Source organism: Asparagus officinalis, chromosome 8 (genome assembly GCF_001876935.1).
Source record: "Asparagus officinalis chromosome 8, Aspof.V1, whole genome shotgun sequence".
In the NCBI taxonomy this organism is placed as follows: domain Eukaryota; kingdom Viridiplantae; phylum Streptophyta; class Magnoliopsida; order Asparagales; family Asparagaceae; genus Asparagus; species Asparagus officinalis.
Window position 1 is genome coordinate 32,946,183 of NC_033801.1, and position 20,990 is coordinate 32,967,172.

The 20,990-nt window shown below is 40.0% G+C and overlaps 1 pseudogene; it reads left to right on the plus strand.

Moving 5' to 3' along the window:
* On the plus strand, positions 19,529-19,918 carry LOC109821103 (annotated as a pseudogene).

The following is a 20,990-nucleotide window of genomic DNA, read 5'->3' on the forward strand; positions in this document are numbered from 1 at the left end:
TGCATATCATTCGCTCAGGAGGATATGCAAGTGAAACACAAACATGACAAACCTTTATACTACACAGGATACATCGGGTCATCAGAAATCAACCGTGTTTAGGTTAACCCAGGTTCAGCACTCAGCATCATGCCTTACAGGGTCATGTAGGTCTTAAGGATTCCCATGCATCGGCTGAACGCCACTCAGACTACCATCTTCGGATTCAACGCTAATAGCACTCGGCCCCTGGGAAAGATCAAACTCAAATGCCAGATCAGAGATCTCAAGTTCGAAGTGACTTGTTACATCATAGATGCGGACACGTCCTACAATCTATTATTGGGACGACCATGGATTCATACAAATCGCATTGTCCCGTCCACCCTACATCAGGTTATGAAGTATGCCAATGATGAAGGAGAAGTTCGAACCCTGATTGCGGAAAAATACCCTTTCAGAGGAGTGGAAAACTTCCACACAGATTCGGTCTTCTACTCAGAATCACAGGAGAAAGAAGATGTTGACAGCAGTAATGAAGCCGGCGTCGAGCCAGACCATGAAGGAGATTGTCCATGGGAGTTAAACTTCAATGTAATGGGTCCAGTTGAGAACAATAATAATGTACCGAGTGAGGGCGAGTGATGCATTAATGAATATTTTATTTTGGCGTACTTGTCTGATGGATCCTCTAAAGCTGAACAAATACAGAATGATACTGAGACAGGTACCGGCCCATGGCACACATTATGCGCCGATGCATCACTAACATTGCCGATTAAGTCATCTTTCACTTCAGATGAAGAAGTAGAAGATGCTCAGAAGGCTTTCTTTAAAGTCCCATCTAAAAAGAAAGGGCAGAAGCTGATCCATTTTGGTAAAGTTAAACCTAAACTACTCAAACGAGGAAGTTCAAAAGAAGATAATGGAATTCCGCAATTCCATTACCATGAACCCAATTCTATACATCTGATGAAACGAATAGGATACAACTTTAACGAAAAACAATGTTTAAACTTTGGGAAAGGAAGACGAACACCAATTCAGATGTCTCTAACCCCCGAAGGAAAACCTCCGGATTATTATCAAAAAACCGAAAGAGGCGTAGGCTATATCACAACTCCCTCCCTTTCAGAAAATGAAACTGATAACTGTCTGTGTCAGGATCATTCGTCCGGAACTTCATCATGGGAATCCGTTATCAGTGTCGGACCCTTCTTTAAAAGTTCGACTATGAACATGGTTTCCACTAGTCATACAGATGAAGACGCAGGGGGTGACGAAGAGTTAATCGAATTAATTAATGATCCCTGGATCAAACGTCTTAACATCTTATGGGATATGCGCTTTGAACAGCGCGAACCACCTACTGAAGACAAAGTGATCCAGGTCAACATGGGAGATGAATCCGACCCTAAGCCTATCTTCATAAGTGAAAGCCTATCATCATCCGAAAAAGAGGACCTTATATCTCTCATCCGAGAGTATATAGATGTCTTCGCTTGGAATTATGAAGATATGCCTGGCCTTGACCCAAAGATAGCCACACATCGTCTCAACATCGACCCGGATGCAAAACCCGTCAAACAACAACAACGCTGGTTTCATCCAGAGATCATGAAAGCAATCAAGTCAGAAGTTAAAAACTTATAGGCTCGGGTTTCGTTAGAGAGGAACAACACCCGGACTGGATAGCTAACGTTGTCCTAGTTCCCAAGAAGAACAGTAAGGTTCGGATATGCATCGACTTTCGTGACCTTAACGTAGCCTGTCCAAAAGACGAGTTCCCTCTTCCCATCACTGATGTCATGATTGACAATACCTATGGATACGAAAGGATATCTTTCATGGACGGATTCTCCGGATACAATCAAAATCAAGATGTATCCTGAAGACGAAAAGCATACAGCATTTAGAATACCATTAGGGGTGTATTGCTACACAGTGATGCCATTCGGCTTGAAAAATACAGGTGCAACTTATCAACATGCAACGAACACCATCTTCCACGAACATCTGTGTAAGAAGATTGAATGCTACGTCGATGATATAGCAGTTAAAAGTCAACAAAAATGTGACCATCTTACAGACCTGAAGATAATGTTCGATATCATGAAGGCACATCAGCTGAAGATGAACCCAACAAAATCGTTCCTTGGCGTATCGAGTGGAAAATTCCTGGGATTCATTGTCACGTCTAAGGGAATTTCTCTTGATCCAGAGAAAATTCTGTTGGCCTTCTTCTTTTGATGATGTTTAACAAACAATTTATAACTAATGTTGTTTGTCTAGTGTTTGCGTTTTTTGTATTTATTCTAGGCAAACAATAAGTTGGAGGATGGATGGAATCGAGCATTCACGATCATATCATATGGAGGTTGGCGGAATTGTGGAGTGAAGCCTACGCAATTCAAAGTTAAAGATCTACTTCAAGCTTCATCCGCATGTGTACCAAGTCGAGCTTATTGAAGATCAAGATCATAGCTTGGGTAATTTAGTTTAGGTTTTATATTATGTGTGTTAAGTACCTTAAGCTCAATATCATATACACACACGTATTTGGTTTCTATGTATATATATAGTTATATATATACATGCATGGTTTTGAGTTTTCATGCTTTGGACACACTTGCAAAATACATGAGTTTTCACAAATAGAAATTCAATTTGAGAAATTCTTTTTCTAACATGTTTGTTTTCATGCTTATAAACTTTTCGCAAAGTTTCATCAAGTTTGGAATTGATTTGTTATGTTTAATGGAATTTACAAAATCATGTTTTTATTCGTGCACATGTTCGTGCATGTTTTACAAAACAGATAAGTTTTCATAAATGGGAAGTGATATTCAAGAAATTCTTTCTTTTACATGTTTATCTACATATTTAGAAACTTTATTTAAAATTTTACTATTTTTGGAGTTGATTTACTGTGCCCAATTGATTTTACAAAATCATGTATGTCAGCAGATTTTCAGAAACTGTATATCTGTGTTCAAACATTTATTTCTCTCAAATGGGAATTGTTTTTTTAGAAATTCTTTCTCTAACATGTCAATCTACATGTCTAGAACTTTCCCACAAAATTTCATAAATGTTGGAGCTGTTTTACTATTTTTAACTGATTTTACAAAGTTGATATGCAGTGCTACAGTACCAGCGGTCGACTGCCACGGTCGACCGCCAAACTCTCTGGAAGTTACTGTAGCATAACGGCTATATTTTTCAGATTTTGATATATCCGTTATTTTGTCTTTTTTGCTTGGTTTTTTTGGGTTTTTGGGCTTGTTTCATGAGCCTATATATACTCCATGCCCTCATACTTCTAAGGGCACTTAAGAAGTGTTTTAAACAAGTTTAAAGAGTTTTAAACAAGGGTTTAAGTTTGTTTAATGATTATCATTTCTATTAAAGCTAGTTTTATATTGAGTTTAGTTTGATTTGATTTACTCTTTGTTTACACACACAACCATTGAGCTTATTGTATTTACATACATTGTATAATTAGGTTGTGGAGAGTTGTAACAATTGAGAGTGAGCATAATTATGTTCTCATCTTTTGTAAAGAACAAATTTATTATTTGTTATAATTATGAGAATGTAAAGTTTTTGATTAGCTAGAAAACCGAGTGTGAGGAGTGGACGTTGATCGGTGAACGTTGAAAACCGACATTGTGAGGGTGAGTGTGAACGTTGATCGGTGAGCGTTGAAAACTGACACTGTGAGGTGTAAACGTTATTCGGGTGAGCGTAGAAAACCCGGTTGTGATAGTGGATTTCTCCCCGGGAGTGGGGAGCGGAGACGTAGGACGGAAGGTCCGAACTCCGTGATCATATTGCTTGTTTGAGTTTGGCTTAGCACACTTATATTTGTTCATCTTTATAGCATTTCTCTCATTGTTTATTTCATCCACTATATCATTTGTTTATGTTACCCTTGTGTTTGCATATCCTTGCATATATCATATAGTATACCTCTTTGCTAGGATATATCACCTTGTGTATATTGCATATTCTTGCACTTAACTCTTGTATATCTATCTTGCAAGAATATATTTGTTAATTAGTTTTTTTTGGCATATAATCGGATTAGATTAGCATAAGACCCTAATTACCCCCCTCTAGGGTCTAACAATTGGTATCAGAGCTTGGTGCTCTTTGATTTAAGGTCTAATCACCTTGAGTTAAAGATCCAAGTTATTTTTTTATGCTAATCTTGTTTTGATTGCATTTGTATCTTGCTTGCATATTTTTACAAATTATGGATATGAATGATGCATCTTGTTTAGGCTATGATTCTAGTATTGCTCCTAAATTCAATGTTTTCCCTTATGCTCAATGGTGTTTTAGATTCAAAATATTTGTTCAATCTAAAAATATTAATTTATGGAAAGTCATTGATTGTGCTTATATTGTGCCCACATTAGAGAAATCCAAGTGGAATAAAAATGATAAAATATTATTTATTATGAACAAGCTCATGTTGGAATTCTTACATAATGCATTTGATTCATCTTTGTCTAACAAGTTTGTTCATTTTGATAGTGCTTACACCTTATGGAAACTTATTGAAGCACATCAAAGGGACTTGGAGGCGATCCGACAAGCTTTGGAGGATCCCGCTTTAAGTTCCAAAGGAGCTTCATGCACACGAGCACTAGGCGATAGCCCTAGTGAGGTTTGCGAGTTCGAATCTATTAATGATTTACCTAATGATGAACTTGCTTGTGCTAGTGAAAGATTATTACATGCCTACAAGAAATTGCAAAATGATTTTATTGATTTAAAAAGCAAGCATGAAGATTTAAAATCCTATCATGAGAAGTTAGCTTCCAAATTTGATATCATTTCTCAAGAAAGTATTGCTCTTCAAGAAAACAATGATATGTTAAATTTGGAAAATAAAAATTTAAAATTTGATATCGCTAACTTGACTCATGACAAAAATAATGCCATGTTAGAAGTAAAGAACATACAAAATGATACTGCTTCCTTTATAAATGACTATTTATGTTCTACCTCTAAAAATGCATATGTGCCTAAAAATAAAGGTTTAAATCTTATGAATAATCGCATTTCATCTTTAGATTCAACTTTAAAAATATGCTTTGATAATCATAAGAGGCTTATGGATATGTGTGCCAAGTCTAAGAAATCATCCACTCATCATGCACACATATATAGCAAAGTTTACAAGTGCTCTATTTGCGGCCGTAAAGGCCATGTAGCTAAATTTTGCTATGATGCACACAAACATAAAAAATGTCAATGCTCCTTGTGCATCTCATGTAGCTTCTTCATCACATGTACACACACATGCACCCATTGTTCATCATAAGCATGCTCATGTGTTCAAGTGTGATCTTTGTGGTCATTTTGGTCACTTGGCAAAATATTGTTTTGATTTGAAAAATAAGTCTCATTTGCCAAATGTTTCTAGTAGACCACATGTTTATAAATGTAATGTTTGTGGTAGATTTGGCCACTTAGGAAAGTTTTGTTTTGATAATGTTTCACATTTGCAAAATAATTTTAAAAGATCATCTATGGTTGCAAATGTTTCCCGTGCATGAGCTAAAGGTCCATAAAAACAAATAGATCTCTTTCATTGTACAAATTACAATCGGAAGGGTCATTTGAATGAATATTGTTTTGACCGTGTTAGTGCATCACATGTGCCCAATATTGTTTTGACCGTGTTAGTGCATCACATGTGCCCAAGAGGGTTCATAACCCTAGGGCTTTGAGCTTAAAAGATAGGGGTCATGTCCCTAAATAGATAGGGGTCATGTCCCTAAATCTTTTGGTACCAAGAGTTCTTGGGTACCAAAACAAATTTAAATTTTACCCCAAGAATTTTAGTGTTCTTACTTTTCCTTTTCTTGGTTTTGAAAATTATGTCTTAAAATATTTTGATTATGAAAACAAATTTTTTTTATTGATCAAATTCTTTTGTTTTCATGAAAACAACTTTTGAGAGGCTTGTACTTATATAACCCTCCGGATTTATTGGGTGTTTATTCCCAAATCTTGTTTACCGGGTGCTAAAATGTTTATATGGGTTGATACTAGCTCAAGAGCTAGATATAGTTGCCTCTCTTGATTTTTGAATCAATAATGATTTGATTTTACGTTTTTGGATTTAAACTTTGATTTATGACTTCATTTGATTGATTTGTTTTCATTTGAAAACTTTTTGCATGATTCTCATGTTCCTCTTCTTTTGATTTCATAAATCTACTCTTATACATAATTTTTATGTTTTTGTTAATGAGACATTATTTTCATATTGACATATTTATATGTGTTCTCGTTATCTTTTTGTATGTGAGTGATATTTAGCATATTCTTGTGTGCTTGCTCACATGTTTTGCCTTGATCTTTATTGCATATATTTTATATAGAATTTTGCTAGGGGGGCTATTCCCTATTCTATGTTTGTTTTTATACTCACCCATGCTTATTTGTAGGGGGAGCTTTCGCTCTCTTAATTCTTTTATCCCCTTTTTGATGTTGTCAAAGGGGGAGAAGTATTATGAGTATATTTTTTTTATAAATTATTTGTCATCATCAAAAAGGGGGAGATTGTTGGCCTTCTTGTTTTGATGATGTTTAACAAACAATTTATAACTAATGTTGTTTGTCTAGTATTTATGTTTTTCGTATTTATTCTAGGCAAACAACGAGTTGGAGGATTGATTGAATCGAGCATTCACGATCATATCATATGGAGGTTGGCGGAATTGTGGAGTAGCCCTACGCAATTCAAAGTTAAAGATCTACTTCAAGCTTCATCCGCATGTGTACCAAATCGAGCTTATTGAAGATCAAGATCATAGCTTGGGTAACTTAGTTTAGGTTTTATATTATGTGTGTTAAGTACCTTAAGCTCAATATCATATATACACACATATTTGGTTTCTATGTATATATATAGTTATATATATACATGCATGGTTTTGAGTTTTCATATTTTGGACACACTTGCAACATACATGAGTTTTCACAAATGGCAATTTGAGAAATTCTTTTTCTAACATGTTTGTTTTCATGCTTATAAACATTTCGCAAAGTTTCATCAAGTTTGGAATTGATTTGTTATGTTTAATGGAATTTACAAAATCATGTTTTTGTTCGTGCACATGTTCGTGCATGTTTTACAAAACAGATAAGTTTTCATAAATGGGAAGTGATATTCAAGAAATTCTTTCTTTGACATGTTTATCTACATGTTTAGAAACTTCTCTAAAAATTTTACTATTTTTAGAGTTGATTTACTGTGCCCTATTGATTTTACAAAATCATGTATGTCAGCAGATTTTTAGAAACTGTATATCTGTGTTCAAATATTTATTTCTCTCAACTGGGAATTGTTTTTTCAGAAATTCTTTCTCTAACATGTCAATCGACATGTCTAGAACTTTCCCACAAAATTTTATAAATTTTGGAGCTATTTTACTATGTTTAACTGATTTTACAAAGTTAATATGCAGTGCTACAGTACCCGCGGTCGACCGCCAAACTCTCTGGAAGTTACTGTAGCATAACGGCTATATTTTTCAGATTTTGATATATCCGTTATTTTTTCTTTTTTGCTTGGTTTTCTTGGGTTTTTGGGCTTGTTTTATGAGCCTATATATACTCCCTGCCCTCATACTTCTAAGGGCACTTAAGAAGTGTTTTAAACAAGTTTAAGAAAGTTTTAAACAAGGGTTTAAATGTGTTTTTAGTGTTTGTTTGGTTTATAAAGAAGTTTTCACAAGTGGAGGAGATCACCTTCTTGTTTGGGTTTCAATCTCCATCTCTCCATCTTATCATCTATTGAGAAGTTTTCTAAACTCTACTCTAGCTTTTATTTATTAATTATTTGTTAATTATCATTTCTATTAAAGCTAGTATTATATTGAGTTTAGATTTGATTTTATCTTATTGTTACACACACCCACTTGAGCTTATTGTATTTGCATTCATAATATATTTGGGGTTGTGAGAGTTGTAACTTTGAGTGTGAGCTTTCATTGTGTTCTCATCCATAGTAGAGAACAAACATTTATTGAGCCATATTGTGAGATTCACTTTGTAATACACTTGTACACCGAGAGGAGTGTTTGGTGAGAGTCGGGGATCGTCCCAAGAGGAGTGGCGTCGGTTGACGAGCCTAGGGAGAGGTTGTAACCGAGCACTTGAGGGAGACACGGCTAGGTCCAACACTTGTGAGGGTGTAGAGTGTGATTGCAAGAGTGTCGATTTTAAAGTTTTCGGTTAGCTAGAAAACCGAGTGTGAGGTGTAAACGTTGTTCGGGTGATCGTAGAAAATCCGGTCGTGATAGTGGATTTCTCCCCGGGAGTGGGGAGCGGAGACGGAGGACGGAAGGTCCGAACTCCGTGATCATATTGCTTATTTGAGTTTGGCTTAGCACACTTATATTTGTTCATCTTTATAGCCTTTCTCTCATTGTTTATTTCATCCACTATATCATTTGTTTATGTTACCCTTGTGTTTGCATATCCTTGCATATATCATATAGTATACCTCTTTGCTAGAATATATCACCTTGTGTATATTGCATATTCTTGCACTTAACTCTTGTATATCTATCTTGCAAGAATATATTTGTTAATTAGTTTTTATTAGCATATAATCGGATTAGATTAGCATAAGACCCTAATCACCCCCCTCTAGGGTCTAACAAATTTGTGCTATCCAAGACATGTCACCCCTGAAGAATCTCAAAGAACTCAGGAGTTTGCAAGGAAGATTGGCCTACATCCGGAGATTCATATCCAATCTCTCAGGACGCTGCCAACCTTTCTCTAAACTTATGAAGAAGGGAGTGTCCTTTATTTGGGATGGAGAATGCCAGAGAGCATTTGAAGAGATTAAGAGATATCTCACTCAACCGCCGGTTCTCGTGGCCCCAGTATCGGGAAAACCATTCCTGTTATACGTGAGGGCCATGGACCATTCTCTTGGAGCTTTATTAGCTCAGAACAACGATCAAGACCAAGAGCAAGCCATCTATACTTAAGCAGGACCATGATGGGAGACAAACACCGGTATAATCCGATCGAGAAAGAATGTCTCGCCATAGTATTCGCAGTCCAAAAGATGCGACATTACCTGGTAGGACAAACAATTCATGTCATTTCTAAGGTAAACTCTTTGAAAGTTCTGATGAAGAAACCATCGTCCCTAAATTTCCGGCTCGCAAGGTGGTCCATCCTCTTATCACAATATGACATACAATTTATACCCCAAAAAGCAGTCAAGGGTCAGGCGTTGGCAGACTTCCTAGCTGATCACCCAGTGCCAGGAACGTCTAAGTTATATGAAGAATTGCCCGATGAAGTTGCCGAAGCTTGTGTCACTCAAAAAGTTATACAAGTATGAAAATTATTCTTTGATGGTGCATCCAAGGCAAACCCTCATGAGCAATTACCATGGGAGTAGGAGTAGTATTCATCTCTCCAAGCGGGCACGTGATCCCAAGGGGATTTTCCCTCATCGAACCCTGCACCAATAATATAGCCGAGTATAACGCTCTGCTATTAGGAATGCAATTGGCTGAAGAGCTTAATATTCGACATCTCGAGGCTTACGATGACTCTCAGCTCATCGTAAATCAAGTCCGAGGGGAATACGAAGTGTGTCATGAGGATCTGATCCCGTACTACTTCGCAATGCTAAAGCAAGCTAAGAAGTTCGAAGGTTTCTTTATTGAATACATTCCACGAGCTCAGAATGCTTATGCAGACGCTTTAGCCTCTTTAGCAACTTCATTAGTATTGCCACCAGGGGCTGAAACAATGCATTCCAGTCATGAGCACGCGAGCTATACTGTTCAACTTCCTATAGAAGAAGTTCAGACAAGACCAATAACAGGAGAAGTCTGCAGAACCTTCATGAGCTTGAATCTAAGGATTGGCAATTCTCGTATATTGACTAGTCCTATACGAAATTTTTCGATGATCCTACATGCGAAGCGACGCTACAAACGAAAAGCCCTCCGATACTATTCGACACGATTTTCCCAAACATTGTTAATCAAATCACACGCATGGAGTTTTGCTTTTGATGGCATTTCTTCGATAAGCAAGCAAAGGAGGCTTTCCAAGAATGGCCCATGTGATGGATGTTGCGGAGCTCATCAACCCGCGAGGTAAATAGGAGATCGCCTCCGATGAATTGTAGCTATTATGGCCAAAAATGTTCTCACGACGCAGTCGATCTACGCTAAATGTTGTCATGCGTGTCAAATTCATGGGTTGACTTTATCCACCAAGCGCCAGCGTAACTTACATCCCACATCTGCCGTCATGGCCATTTGAAATGTGGGCGTTAATGGATGCTATGGGACCAATCTCAACCGCCGACTCAAAAGCATACCAGTTCATTTTTTGGCTGTAACCGATTATTTCTCCAAATGGGCGGAGGCAATCCCGCTAAAGGAGGTCAAGACAAAGAATGTGATTAAATTCATCAAACATCATGTTGTCTACCGCTTTGGGGTCCCTAGACGAATAGTCCACGACAACGGAACACAGTTTGTTAGCTTCGGATTTCAGAGATTCTGTGATAAATTTAGCATCCAGAGTGTTGCATCCACGGCATATTATCCGCCAGCAAATGGTCTTGCAGAAGCTTTTAACAAAACCATTGTGAAGCTTCTCAAAAAGTTTATTTCTAAGATCCGACACGATTGGGACGAAAGACTCGGTGAATGTTTGTGGGCCTACCGCACTACGGTGAGGACCCCTATGAAAGCTACACCATTCTCTTTGGTATACGGTTGTGAAGCTGTGCTACCGTTAGAAATTTAGATCCCTTCCCTAAGAGTCGCCATCGCGGCCGGAATGATAGAGGAAGAGAAACATCAACTGCGCCTTCAGGAACTTAAAGCCTTAGATGACAAACAACTTCAAACCCAATAGCAGATCGAGTTGTATCAAGCCCGCATTTCTAAATCCTATAACAAAAAGATCAAAGAACGGACTTTCAAGAAAGACGATTTAGTTTTGGCCAACAAACGACCCATGGTAATGACCCACAAAACCAAAGGGAAGTTCAATCTCAAATGGGAAGAATATTTTGTGATAGAAACAATCTATTCCAATGGAGCCTACCGTCTCATCGATAAAAAATATAATAGGCTCATGATGCCAATTAATAGGAAATTTCTCAAGAAATATTACTCGTAGATTCCAAAGTCTCTTTTTACCCCCCCCCCAAGTAAGCCTAGCTGGGGGTTGCCTACTAGGAGTTCGTTTGAACAAAGAGTAGTAATTTATTTCTTCTACTATATATGTCGTCAAGTTAACATTACACCTCTGACGATTGAAGTTGTCGAGAACTGTTATAATAAAGAAAATTTCCCAAAATCTACCAGAAAATCGTCAGATTGATTTGATTCAGTGGAAAAGTCTTAACAACTTAGAATGCACATCCAAGGTTGGAGGAAAAAGCGTCTAGCCTCCCCGAATGCAAGTTCCATAATTGCGTTTCATGTCTCTTAGACGCAAGGCTTGACCCTGCGTTTTTGGCTTTTATAAGGGGGACAGACCCGCGTTGAGTTCATTCAAACATAGAATCTCAACTATAACAAGGAAACTTCCAGAGATTACTCTAGCAATAGCAAAGAGGATCTCCAATCTAAAGTCAAGACCACAGCATTTCAGAAAAACACAGAAAATGCAAGGAAAAGATAAGCAACAACAGTTCATGCAGATAATAAGCGTTTTAAGAAATAATGTAAAGTTATTACAAAACCAAAATTAGAGTTGCTGGGGCTTAAAATAAATAGAAGCTTAAAAGATATGCTTCTGTCTCAGATACGTCTTTTTCATGCTTCGCCAGCACCTCTTCTTCAGCCTTCTTGCAAAGTTGGACGTCAGAAGCCGCGGCGGCAACAAATGCTTCTTGTTGTAGCGCTTGGATGGCCTCTTTTTCTGCTTGGACCCTTGCCTCGAGGGTAGCATCCCCAAGGTTGAACTCTTCTGGGGTTATTTCTCCTGCAACAAGCCTGGCCCTAGCTTGGCGACGCTGCTTCTGCAAGCTCCAGATGATGGCCTTCCTCTCCGAGATATCAAAAGCTTGGGCTTTGGCAGCAACCCTCTTCTTCAGCCTAGCATTACTGATGGCCCATTGTATCTTAGGCCTCAAATTTGTATGCTTCAGCTCCTCTAAGAAGCGAGCGACACCTGAGAAGCGGTAGATCTTCTCTGCGCAACGCCGAGCATGGTAGAGGTTGACTTCAGCAAGATTATTCGGTCCATCCTCGATAGAAGCTTGAAATTCAGGGAAGGAGCCACAGCCATGCATCACAATGGAGAAGGCTTGCTTCACCTGATTCTCCAGGTGCCTAAGGAGGAAGAGAGTGAAATCAGGTGCTAGATAGGAAGCCTCATCAGTCACCCGCTCGAAACCCTCGTTTGGGAGGATCACGGAGATTGGTGGAATGAAAGGGGCATAGCCCGAATCATGGGATATGAGGGGCTCAGAAGCAGAAGCCCCACCTTGTAACAAAACAAACAAAAGCAAAGTCAATAAAAATAGATGAATTCAAGCGCAGTGGTCCAGACATGCATCAAGATGAACTTAAACACAAGGGATCTAGACCCGCGTTGAATCATTATGAACGTAGTGAATTAAAATTGCGTTATGAGCCTTCAGGACGATAAGGTTTATTTCTGCGTCGAACGCAGCAGGATCAAATCAGTATATCGAAATGAGGGGATCGACCCTTCATTTCGTCAATGAACGCAGAAGCTTCTTTCTGCGCTCAAGATTGAGGGATCGACCCTCCGTTTCATCAATGAACACAGGAACATCTTTCTGCGTTCAAGATTAAGAAGACGAACAGTTTTCGTCAAAGGATGCAGAAGTTTCTTTCTACGTTCAAGATTAAAGAGACGAATAGTATTCGTCATCATCAACCAGAATACGTCTAAGGGATTTTGAAGAAAATTTATCAAAAAAAGAGATGCTAAACGGAAAAGACAGCATTATTTACCTTAAGGACCAGACGTCGGTGGGGGATGGCATCACCGACGACCCAAAGGTCGACCCAAGAGTATCCCTCGATGGCGACATTTCGTGCTCAGCCCCTCTGTCCTTTTGCAAGCAGACTTTCTTGAAAGCCATGGTCGGGGATGATGCGAAACAGTCGAAGGGTTTTGGAATTAACGAGAAGAAACTCGTTTCTGAGTTCAAGAAGAAAGTTTAAGCATTTGAGGCTCTTGACAAGACCAATCAGGCCTATTTATAGACAATCAATATGGATGATATGGAGTTCCGAGACTCCCGCCAAGTGTGGTCTCTTCGTCATCATTATAGTCGTTTAGACTTCTGATAAGACGTGGGACAAAACCCCGCGTTTAAAAGATATATAGGCGAAGCCAAACACAATGACCTGGAGATGCGTTTAAATACCTAACATTGTTCCAGACATACGCAGCTCAGTTTCAATAAAAGCTCAACCTTGGGTTCAAAGGCCCCAAACGCAGGGGGTACCTCAACCCTTGCGTTCTCAAAAATATGGTGCTGAATCTCTACGGCCACGTAGTGTGTCCTTCTAAAACCCAATCACTTGACAAATCCTTTTTAATTTTGTCAAGATAGCATCATACTTACGATGACTTTCATCATCACGGAGTTTGAATTCTGCCTATATCACTCAGTCACGTAATAATAACTCTTTCGTTGGGACTAACTTATAAACTCTCGTCAATAGAGCGATAGATCCTCCAAGTTACTCCGATCGCAACACTTTTAACTTATCAACTCTCATCAATAGAGTGATAAGTCTTCAAAGTTGCTCTGATCGTAACACTTCTAACTTATCGACTCTCGTCAATAGAGCGATAGGTCCTCAAAGTTGCTCTGATCGCAATACTTTTAACTTATCGACTCTCGTCAATAAAGCGATAGGTCCTCAAAGTTGCTCTGATCGTAACACTTCTAACTTATTGACTCTCTTCAATAGAGCGATAGGTCCTCAAAGTTGCTCTGATCGTAACACTTCTAACTTATCGACTCCCGTCAATAGAGCGATAGGTCCTCAAAGTTGCTCTGATCGCAACACTTCTAACTTATCGACTCCTGTCAATAGAGCGATAGGTCCTCAAAGTTGCTCTGATCGTAATACTTCTAACTTATCGGCTCCCGTCAATAGAGCGATAGGTCCTCAAAGTTGCTCTGATCGCAACACTTCTAACTTATTGACTCCCGTCAATAGAATGATAGGTCCTCAAAGTTGCTCTGATCGCAACACTTCTAACTTAACGACTCTCGTCAATAGAGCAATAGGTCCTCAAAGTTGCTCTGATCGTAACACTTCTAACTTATCGACTCTTGTTAATATAGTGATAGGTCCTCAAAGTTTCTCTGATCGCAACATTTCTAACTTATCGACTCTCGTCAATAGAGCGACAAGACCACAAACTCACCATGTTAATATGGCATTTATAAGTTTCTTCCAGTACTTAAAACAAAAGCATAATATAGGAAGAATAAACAATCTCTCCTATGATATCAAAGCGGTATCTCATTGTTCCATGTCAGAATATGGTATGCAAAAGAAACAATGAAAAACCAAAACAGCACTACTTTTATTCAAAGGAAAACAAAGCAACAAGAAGATAAGTGTTGTTTCTACCAAAGGAACAATACAAAAATAGGCTCATCAATTCATCAAACTGAATGAGGCAAGCTGGGACTTAATGTCAGAAAGTTTCTCTTCATGGTCAGCTCGCACCAGCATCTCAGCCCGTTTCCCAAGCTCGTCCTCGCTAGACAACGTGGCAGCAATCTCCTTTTTAGCTTCTTCAAGAGCCCTAGCTTCTGTGAGATAGTCTACTAGAGAGGTTGCGCTTATGACGTTAAGCTCAGTGACAATAGCTTCTTCTCATTTGAATTGAGCCTTCAACCTAGCCAACTCTACTTCGGTGGTAATGATCTTCTCTCGTAAATTCTCTAAAGAAGTATTGGAGAGTGCTAGCTCAGCTTGTTTTTGAGCATGCAGCTTCTGCAGATGTTCCACCTGAACTTCTTTCTCAGCTATATGACGCTGAGCTGCTTCATACTTATTAGCTTCTTTGGCCCGGATGTCCTCAAGCGTTGACGTGATCTGCGCTTGGATGTCAGCACGACCTAAGGCCTCTAAGAACCTCAGTTGTGCCTATAAGCGTAGAATAGCTTCTGAGCAACGGTCAACTACCGGAATATCCCCCACGAACTTGAGGTTGTTCAAACTATTTGTGAGCATAGGCTTGAAGGTTTCAAAAGTATCTCGACCAGCCAACACAACCTCAATCACTTTCTTTGTTAGACTTTCTAAACAATCAAGAGAAATCTTGAGGAAATCTGGCACGTCCGTGGGACTCAAAGTAGCGATGGGAGACGGTACAAAAACTTCCAAAGATGCAGAACCAAGTAAAAGACCAGCAGGCGATTTCGGCGTAGTGGCCTGAGAGGGAATGTCGACATCCAATTGAGATGGACTCGATTAGAGAGCCATAAGTTCCCCCATTTTAGATGATCTTGGCACGTCTACAACTTCTGTCGGGACCAAAGAAATTGTTAATAAAGTCGTCGATGGGAGAGTTACTATTAAGAGCTCCAAGCAATGTGGCTCTGACACCTGAGTTGGTGGTGGTACAAGCTGTTGCGTCGAAGGAGGAACGACAGTGGCCGCCTCATGTATCATAGGATCTGTATGAGAAAACAGTTTAAATGCAGAACAAAAGTGAGTCATATTTCGGAACAAACGACGCTTACCAGTGAGAGGCAGGGGAATATAGGCTGACGCTTTGTCAGAAGAAGGTGGTGGTGGGATATCCCACTCACTGGGATCATCGCTATCATCACCCAAGTTATCATTATTCTCATTACTTTCTCTTTGGTCGCCACCATCATCTGTGTCATTTGCACCATCGTTATAGTCCATAGGCTCCTCCTCGTCTATGGGTGGAAATGCTGGCGGATTTTCGGTGATGATAGGTTTTGATATGACTCCAGTAGTAGGGCTGGGTTGTGTGTCTCCTATAGGTGGCAATAATGCAGAAGCAGAAGGAGATTTGTCCGCTACTAAGTCTTGATGAACAGTCGTTGTAGGATCTTGGGCCGGATGTCTATCTTCTTCAACACGAGGAGCAGTAGAGGCAGTATCATGAAGTACGTCTTCAAAGGAAAATATGCGCCCCCTAAAAATTATTCATCTCCACGCTCTTCTTCATTCAAGGAACGAGCAGAAGAAACATGGCCTCCTAAAGCGGGACCAACTGTGGGGAGACCAGGCTGAGGCAAGAGTCCCATAGCAGTAGACTCTCGTTCTTCCTCTTCCGCATGCCACGCTTTCTAAGCATCTGACATAAACTTAGAAGCAGGGGGCTCGAGCGCTAACTTTCGTCGAGCTTGTTTATCATACTTGGCTTCTTCAGTTGGGTCAAGTGCTCTTTTTCCAGTAGCATTTTTACTCCGAGTCTTGACTCTCGAAGGTTCCACCTCGTGGGTATCAGGCATCCTGATTTCTTCCTGAACTCCCCCAGGTGATTGTCGACGTTCGTCTTCAGTAATCGCCTCTTCATATGATAAGTATTCGTTAACCCCCCTGGCATGAAATTTTTTGGCACTCCTCTTTGAAGCATACTATTTGCGAATGGCCTTTAGGCAGGAAGTATTCATGTTGTAGGCTGAAATTTGAGAAGCAGCCTGGTACCACGTACAAAAGCTTAAAGAAGTACGAACGTTGGGCATCTTATGTGGCAGTTGGAATTTTACTCCAGTATAGCTTGCCACCGAATAATACCAAGCTCTTGCTCCTTCATACACATTACCCGTGTATGCAAGGGCGGGGTTTGGATTTCCGACATAAATCTGATCATAGCCAAATTTTCGAGAAAAGTGATAAGGCTGATAGGGTTCGATGAAGCATTTCCTCCCTTGTCAGAAAATAAGATAGCCTGGGCGAATATTTATGAGCCACCAGAAGGCGCCTCTACTGAGTGTAGTAAAAGAATTCCGTCCCGGAGTAACTTGATAGATATCTTCATATGCACCACCCTCAAAAACATGAAACTTACAAGCAATCTCGTAATTATAATCCCGCCTAAATATTTCGTAGAATTTAACCTGATACCAACCGACCCATCGAGCGGTTTCCAATTGTTGAACAAGAGGAGCCGAAGTATCGTTCGATTCAGGGGTTGACATTATCGAAGGGCAGTGTAACACAAACCAAGACACTAAATAAATATATGGTATCGGCACCCGAGGGGTTGGGGTTTGAATGATTGTTTTCCCATCTGAGTCCAATTTCTTAACGGCGATAAACTCAGAGGCTAGTTCCCGTAGACCACTCTGCAAGCAGCATACCATGGCTGAAAGGAGATTTAGAGGCCGTCCATGAGACAGGAGAACAGCTGGGTATAATACTTCTACTGTAATAACGTCCACCGGCGTAGTGGGTACCACACAACGTTTCAACCAAAGAGTAAGGAAACCAGCGAACAAAGCCATGTCGGAGATTGGGATTTCTGCCTGATAATGGAAACTTTCGAATGTGGTGAAGGTTGGAAAGACGTCTTCCTCTACCTCGCAAGTATAGTGGGAGGTTACATCATTGATACGCTCATTGATTTCCTCAAGAGTGCTGGCATCTAAGCGAGTCACCTCTACGTCCTTGTCCCATAGATTTCGGAAAAGATACTCTGCCCATTGTCCTTATTTCACACCACTGGCCCTTTTCCCGGTAGTTTGTGCACATATCTGGAAATGACACATCAATTCCCAGTAAGTGCCATAGATTTCGGGGGCACCATGTTTTAGGATCTCTAACTCCCTATTTCCAGAAACGAACTCCTCATAAGGCAGCTCTCCAAAAGACAATCCAGAGATTTCAAACATCTCATGAAGAGCGAAGCCTAATTCACCAGCAGGAGTGAAAAAGATACCAGTGTGAGAATTGTAAAATTCTAGCATAGCAAAAAGTCCGCTATAATTTGGAGAAATCCCATATAGAGTGGCTATTATTGGAGTTCTCAACTCTAAAATCCTCAAAGGTTCTTCTAGCTCCTCTAAAACAAAATTTATCATCCGAGCCCACCAATCTGTCTTACTTGAATGTACGCATGTTGGAGCCCTGAAATCTTGAGTGGGGAACTCTCCCTTGACAGAGATAAATTTTCTAATGAAGACCTCCGCCAGCTTAGCATGTTCACCGACAGGATGTTCCTTTTTGAATAAACCTAGCTTCAAGGCCACAAAATGATTAAAACCAGCCAAATGAGTGCCCTGAGGAGTGATGTGCCCAGTAGCAACACCTCCTTGGTCCTGAACGAGTTCCCAATCCATTGACTGTGGGATAGAAGCGCACTAATAATAAGAAATTGGCCACATTCGCTCTAAGTTGGGAAGGAAAAGGCGACGGTTGTTGATGGCCCTCGGCCATTTGTAGTTTCCCTCAGACATCCGCTTGGGGTCCATTTTAATAAAATCCCCGAAAAGGAAGGATGGTTTCTTTAAAATCTCACGTTCTGCGGTTTTAAATTTAGCATCCGTAACCAAGGACCTGAGAGTCTCGGGGAAAGCTTGAGTGATGAGTTTCACCCGCTCTTTGTTGGTGTCCTGGAATATTGGATACTCTAAGTGAAAGCTGAAAATTATATTCTTCTCCGCACCTCCCGCATGACCGAAGTAATGGTTGAAAGAAAGAGGCTCGTTGGAGTATCACACTACAAATGGAAAAGAAAATCAGTTAGTTGAACGAAGGAGTCTAACTCAAGAAAGCAAGGTTCAGATCCGCGTCCAAAATTTTAAACGTAAGATCCAGACCTACGTACAAATTCCTAAACACAAAGACTAGACCCGCGTCTAAATTCCTAAATCCAGGGTTCATGCCCGCATACAGAATCCTAAACACAGGGTTTCAACCCGCATTCAAAATGCGAAACACAGGGTCTGAACCTGCGTTAAAATATCATGAACGACGGAGCTAACCATACATTCTAAAAACCGAGAAACACTAAGGATTATCTCTGTGTTCTAATGGTGGAATGCAAACCACCAATCAAAGATTGAGGATAAGGAATCTATCAAAACAACTTACGACTGTCCAAACTTACCGTTAATTAAGGAAATCGGAGACGATGGCGCGGCGGTTTGAACATCCCCAGGGGTTTTAGCCAAAGGAGCATCCTGAGCTTGGGCGATCTTCGATTTAGAAGCAATTTTCTTCTTAGGAGCCATTCTAATCGTGGCGAAGAAGATATAGAATGGTTGATGAAGGATTTAAGAACAAATTTTTCCTTCGTTGAAGCGCCGGAGAAGATGAACAGGAACCCTGTTAAGTGGTCAACATAAGAGCAAGAAAGAGAAAAGTCGAATGACTTTTTGATTTGACCTCAGTGGTCCATTTACATACAACGGTAGTTGTCAAATCAATGCGGGATTTTAGGCAAAAATCTCACCCAAAACATGATTTTCGTGTTTTCAAATAAGGGATTTCAACTTCTAAATGCATCCTCGCATTCAGACGGTCAAACGCATGATTTAGCCATGTGTTTTGGTGCTCGGACTCAGTCATTCGCACAACTCATCCTTTTTGAATGGCTTAACATTCCAACAAAGAGTAATGACGATATTGTTAAAATCATCACCCCAGTTGAGCTGATCAAGAAAGGAGATAAAGTGGGTTCCTCTGAGGCTGTCCTCCTGATTAAACTTGGGATAAGACCCTTCTCATACGGGCTTGCGGTTCTCTCTGTCTATGACAATGGATCTTTCTTAAGCCCAAAGGTGCTCAACCTCACTGAGGATGACCTTGTTGACAAGTTTGCAGCTGGTGTTTCTATGGTTGCTTCGATGTCCTTGGCTCTCTCTTACCCAACTCTTGCAGCTACGCCTCACATGTTTATTAATTCCTACAAGAATTTTCTGGACAACTGAATGCACCTCATCGCAGATCGAATGGAGTATCTAAAGGATCCAGACGAAATCCGATGAATACACCTCATCGTAGATTGGGTGGAGTATCTTAAGGACCCAGACGAAATCCAATGAATACACCTCATCACAGATTGAGTGGAGTATCTTAAGAACCCAGACGAAATCCGATGGATACACCTCATCGCAGATTGAGTAGAGTATCTCAAAGACCCAGACAAAATCGTTGTCATCATCACTCTTGTTTGGTTCATTAGCAATGATTGGAGCTTTAGCTTGTTTGACTAAGTTCATTGATATCAAGTCACAAAAGTTACTTCCTCTGGTTTAAGGAAGTCGAATCACTACGTCCCGACAACCAAGTCCGTGACATCTTCAAATCAGACAGAGTGAAAAATCAAGCAACAATGTCTCGGGATCCAAAGTATTCCGAAAATTCGTCCCAGTCAACCGTGAACTTTCGAAAACTTTGGAGGGAATTCTGTAGGCTGTCTAAAAAAATCACAAAAGATAGTTGACCCCTATCAGACTTTGACCGCAAGTTCTGACAAAGGAAGGCTGCAATCAGAGGATTCTCCTATGGATCAAGAAGAGATTACAAGGCAATGATTTCTTCACCTATGGATCAAGAAGAGATTACAAGGCAATGATTTCTTCAAACCAAGATGCAGAATTCATCCTTGCAGTTGAAACACAAGTAATTTCTTTACAAGGCAATGATTTCTTCAAACCAAGATGCAGAATTCATCCTTGCAGTTGAAACACAAGTAATTTCTAAAGTCAACGCAATCACTACATCCGCTGCGAATGCAGCTCCATATCGCTGCAAACGCAGCTCCATATCGTTGCAAACGTAGCTCTCCATCCGCTGCAATTGTAGTTCCATATCGCTGCAAACACGACTCCAGATACTGCATTTAGACGTAGGATCATACCCAGAACGCAAGTCAAGACTTTGACTTGTTCAAACATGATCCATACGGTTTCAAGAAAACCGCTGTTCACCCATGATCTGGGGAGTGGTTTAAGTGGGTTGTTATACCCGATTGATGGGGTGACTAAACCCTCATTTTAG